Consider the following 6,000-nt stretch of genomic DNA (forward strand, 5'->3'; position numbering starts at 1 on the left):
AGTAAAATAATAGGAGTGTTAAGAAGAAAATAGCACTCTGGAAATTGTGGGAGGAATAAATATAAGTAGATAGTATTCAACAGCATCCAGTGCTACCCGAGATTTATGCTAATTTCAGTCCCTTAATAAACCAAGAATTATTTACACTGTACTACATACAATGCGCTTTCTTGGGTATCACCCACACACTGCAATTTTCTTGCGATTAAAGGCTGTGTATAATGTATAGGACATAGAAAAGTGATTTCATATAATAAACTCCAAATAAATAATTAATGAGAAGCAATGAGAACTTTAAATAGACCTTTGTGTTTTCTATATGGCCAGTTCTACCAAATGCAGTACAGAGATACAGAAGAAGGCACATTGATAAAGCGTTGTCTATTGGAAATTGCAGGAATCAGTCCCAAGGAAAGGAGATTGTGGAAACATACTGTCAAAGGTTAAACAGAATGCTGAACGAAAGAAAGTGTTAGTTGTGTAGTATCAAGAAAGCCAAAGGAAGATTTGAAAAGTATGAGTACTCTAGTTATACTATGACTGAGTGTAAAGAGTCTGTAGAAAGGGGCATACTGATAGGACTTAAAAGAAGAGATTTAATCATGGGAAAAGTGAGGTTTTGATGGAGAGTACAAAAGAGCTCAGGGTTAGCTTTGAAAGAAGGACATTTACATTTTTCTCTGACATTATATGGTAGATGAGAGTATGGATACAGACAAAGGTTCCAGGAGGTTTAGAGGGAAATAGGAGACATAGCTTCATACATTAACTTCAAGGACCAAACACATGTCTCTTAGATAATGTGTTCTTATCATCGTTTTCAGATTAAAGATTCAGCACTAAAGATTCAGGTAAGATAAATATAATGGTAAAAAATAGATGGATCTAGAATCTTGAGAAGAATCATTAAGATGGAGAATCTGCTTGGAACTCAAAATAAATGAAAAAACAAAAGTTAACTGAGAACTTAGTTAAAATGAAACTATGTGAATTAGAGCTAAAAGTTCCCTAAGGGCATACACAGATTCTCAATGTTAGCAATATAATATTTTCACATCCTTTATAGTATTTTTGATCACCAGTTATAATGATCTTGGGAAATTAAGCCACATAAACTCTCTGGGTCTCAGAGTAATGATAACTTATCTCCATCCTTCTTCCAGCAACTTCCAACATCTAAGAGTATTGTTACTGACCAAACATGGATAGTGGAGTGTGCAATACTGTAATTTTTGCTTTTGCACATCAAAAGGCAGTTTTAAAAAAGAGGTAGTTTTTAAATTCTTTCTTGTAGCCTATAATCATGACTTTTTTATAGGAGCATGAGGTGGTTATGTGGTTATCTAGGAGAATTATCGTCTGCAATGAAAAAAAACAAAGGTCCCTTTCCATTTCTGCAGGGATTTTTATCCTATCATATATCAGAGGAGACTAGAGGGCCGAGGGTTTTTGCGGAGCCACAAGACAACTTCTTGCTATAGAGCGTGGAATTAAAAAGGAATAGGAAAAACAATTTCTAGTTCTTCCTGTGATACTAGCGAGCATGCCTTTAGTGTCTTTGGGATCCTCTCTGGGGCGCTGTTATTAGATAAAGGGAAGTCTAGCTTCCCTCCCATAATGTCTTTGTGTGTCTGGTGAATGCCAGAGGCAGGCACTTGCAGGTTACATGAAACTTCTGTGGTAGCTTAGAAATATTATGGTACACTTCAAGGGCTCTCTATGCAGTTAAGAGATACATAGAAACATGCCTTTGTGTCAAGGAACGTCACTTTGTTTTTTTTCTGCAATTCTCTATTTAAATCACTTTGCAGTGTAATCACATAAAAAGAGGAATTGTGAAGCTATGAGTATCAAGCTCTCATTATTTCTTTGAGTTTGCTGTTTATTTTTTGCCCAAGATTTTCAGCCTTTTCAGGACAAGGTCTGCTAGTCTCTAGATACTGTCATTTATACTTAAATTCCTCCTGCCTGATTAGCCATTTTATGTTCTGCTTTCTTTCGCACTTGGTTAGTGATATCGAAATGCATTAATGCTTCGTGTAAAACAAATATCCTGAGGATTCTCATACTAATGTTAATCTCTGGAGCTAGTTGGGGGAGAAATGGTTAACAACCCATCACTACAATCATGTTAAGAAATTTCTACAATTACACTTGCATTTTGGGTTTCTGCCTCATTTACTCAATTCTTAGGAAGTAGCTGTTTTTCAAGGCTACTGCTTTTTTCTTTTCTTCCTACTAAATCTGTTTTTAAAAAACATTTGAGGCAACATTTTTTTTCATATAAAATATTGCTATTTAGGCACTGAGAATTAGAATAGTCCCTGATCTGAGCACTTCATCTTATTTTAAATTCTTTCGGTATTTGATACTTTTATTGTTTGCTTGTTTGGTTTGGCACTTCATGTGACATTTCACAGGAAAGGGTGAGATATATGTTTCATTTTTTTAGATAAATTATCGCAACAAGTAAACCGTTGAATTGTGCTTTCCCCTGAATTTGTGTTCTCCAGTGGTAAACTAAAAAATTATTTGTTGTTACTAGGATTAGAAAAATATACTTTAGAAAAATTCTAGGAAGGGAGCCCAAATCTATACCAATTATTTCTTCTTTCAATCCTTTCTCTGGAGAAAAAATAAAAAAATAAAAAAAAAAAAAAGATAAACTGGTGTTAGAATTCTCATCACAATATTGGAATCTAGAAAAGAGTGAAGAATATTTACAGATATTTGAGAAGAAAGTACTACAAACTAGAATCTATCTTCAGCCAATATATCATTTACATGTGTGTGCTACAAGTAAATACAGTAAGATATTCAAGAATTTAGAAAGTACATCATTCACAAGCTTTCTATGTGGTAATTAGTTAGAGATCTTCTCCAGTCAAGTGAAAATTAACTAAAAAGAAAGAATTCTAAGATAGAAGATACCGTGTGTGACAAATAGTGATGGTCAGTTAATATATTCAAATTTTTGGTTAATCCTGAACAGATGATAATATTGTGATTGTGCCCAGAAATATTTGTAAAAATAAATTCATCTTTAGAAAACTTGATCAATAGGCAGTATTTTCCAAAGGAAATTTAAAAAAAAAGTACACAATCAGTTCATAGTACATTTTAAATGTGAGATAAAATATATGTTATTAGGGACACCGGGGTGACTCAGTGGGTTAAAGCCTCTGCCTCCAGCTCCGGTCATGATCCCAAGGTCCTGGGATTGAGCCCCACATTGGGCTCTCTGCTCAGCAGGGAGCCTGCTTCCTCTTCTCTCTCTCTGCCTGCCTCTCACCCTACTTGTGATCTCTGTCTGTCAAATAAATAAATAAAATCTTTAAAATATATATATATATGTTATCAAAGGAATGGGACCAAATATATCACTTAGGAAAAGGAATAGGTCGAATAATAAGATATTCAATGACAAAGACTCAGTTTTGAATACGTAAATATAAACTCAGTAAAATTTGCTGGGGAGAAACCTATCTAAACTGAAATGAGGAAAAGTGATTTAACATTAAGTGATAAATATGTGGTCCCAGCAAGATGATGAGCAGGTTGAGAAATGCATAAAACAAAACTCTTTGGAAATACAGAGAAAAATTGTTAAATCAGCAAATACTTTCCTTAGAAATGGGGTTTTAAAAACATTTTTCTGGGGCGCCTGGGTGGCTCAGTGTATTAAGCCTCTGCCTTCGGCTCAGGTCATGATCTCAGGGTCTTGGGATCTGATCCTGCATGGGACTCTCTGCTCAGCAGGGAGCCTGCTTCCCCCTCTCTCTCTGCCTGCCTCTCTGCCTACTTGTGATATTTCTCTCTATATGTCAAATAAATTTTAAAAATCTTTAAAAAATTTAAAAAGCCATTTTTTCTGAGAATCAACAATTCAGTGGTAGGTTGAGGAGAGGATGAACAACAAAAATTGTACTTAAAGAACCGAAGAAGCCAAAGTAACACAGACATGTATGGATGTCATGTTTGAGTGATCCCACACACAGTTCAAATCTATAAGCTGTGGAGATGCCAAAGGTTACTTCTTTGGATTAAAAAGCATTTCAGGAATTTTTGACAATTTCTCTCAATATAAATAAAAGAGGAAAAGTGAATATATGTCATGTCATTTTAAAGAATTTGGTACTTATGTTAGGCTCCCTATTTAAAAATTATGTACTGAAACTTACAAGTTACCATTAACAAACTTTTTTTCTCTTTTCCCTGAAGATGCTTAAACTGTGGTTCACACGTGTTAGTACTAAATTTCCTTTAACACAATCAAGAGTATTCATTAAGAATCATCAGCAAACATTATATGAAATGGCTGCAATGTGAAGGTGCCCCTCAATAAAATTAAGAATAAGACAACCACAGTAGCTACTAATATTCTGTATTAATTTGAAGGCTTTGAGTCATAGATGTCAAAAATTGATATAAATACAGATGGTGAAGACAGTAATTTATTATTAGTTATACACGATGTGCTAGGAATCCATACAGTCTGGGAAAAGTGGCCGCAAAGGCTGTGGGGTCCTCACTGATACCACCAGGTTCAGTGGCAAGGAAGCAGGGCAGGTGGCATTGGCAGCTGGAGCCAATAGTGTGTATAGGATTGATGCCAGGGACTGGCGGTAGGCACATGCATGGTGGCAGAGCTCTCTGTGGTGGTACAGGCTGGGGTCAAATGGGAACAATTGCAGGGACCTGTGTTGTCTGCCAGGTGTGCTCTTGCCCAGGCTCAAGCACAGTAGTGCAAGCCAGGTACAGGAGTCCCAGATGTCTGTGTCCAGAGGCAATGGCCCAGTGACATGTGGACACGGCTATAGATTTCAGCGTCTGCAGGATCACTGAGACATGACACGCACACATGTCTGTGATACATTGGGCTTGCTGGGGTTTTTCAGTTACAATGTTTGTTCTTCCTCTCCCCAGACTGACATTGGAGTGTTGATTCTCAGGAAAATATTTTTAAAGCCCCACTTCTAAGGAAATTGTTTGTTAATTTAATAATTTCTAAGCAAACTATTAGTGTTGTAGCCTGGCCTGGCCCTATATACCCTCCAATAGCTCCCACTGCCAAGGATCATGTATTTGTGATATCATAGACCCCAATTTGGCTGATCCAAGGAGACACCATACCCCTCAGATGGGGAGTGGCCACACACCGCTGTACCTGGCAGCCCACACCACTGAACCCAGGTTCCCAGCACTCTCCAGTGTACCCCAGCCACAGGTGAAGTCTTTCCTTACTGAAGTCAGTCCATGAAGTCCTGAAGGAGTGACTGCTTCTTCAAATGCACAAACCCCTATGGCTATGGGGATCACAGTCAGGGGAGCATGATACTAACAAAGGATCACAATAAGCATTTGATAACTGACACCAATGGATTTTCCAAATATTTTCCAAATATTTAAATTCTGCATCTTTGTGATTACTAATTTCACCTCTAAGTCCTTTCTTTCTCCTCAAATTTTACCCTAAAAGTCATGACAGCCCAGGCCACTTCTTCAATATTTTGCTTAGAAATTTCCTTAAATATGCAACACCATTGCTCACAAGTCCTACCTCACACAAAACACTACATCACAAATACAATTTAGCCAAGTTCTTTGCCACTTTATAAGAAGGATTGCTTTTCTCCAGGGTCCGATAACATGCTCTTCCTCATTTCCATCTGAGACTTCACTGTTCTGTTCCCAAGTTCTTTGCTCTTCTCTCAAAGATCGAGGCTTCCTCTTCCGTTCTCCTTAGCTCTCTCGCCAATGTCACGTTTAAAGGTTCATTACAGCAACATGGGCTTTTTCTAACATGTACCTCAAAACTCTTCCAGACTCTACTTATTACACGTTTCAAAACCTCTTCCACACTTTTAGGTTTTTGGTATTCTACTTCTTAACATCAATTTATGTGTCAGCCATCTCAGGTGGCTATAACAAAATACCATGGATGAAGTGGTTTAAACAACAAACATTTATTTCTCTGGGGGGTGGGGATCCAAGATCAAG

This window comes from Mustela nigripes, chromosome 6, assembly GCF_022355385.1.
Source record: "Mustela nigripes isolate SB6536 chromosome 6, MUSNIG.SB6536, whole genome shotgun sequence".
NCBI classification, from domain to species: Eukaryota; Metazoa; Chordata; class Mammalia; order Carnivora; family Mustelidae; genus Mustela; species Mustela nigripes.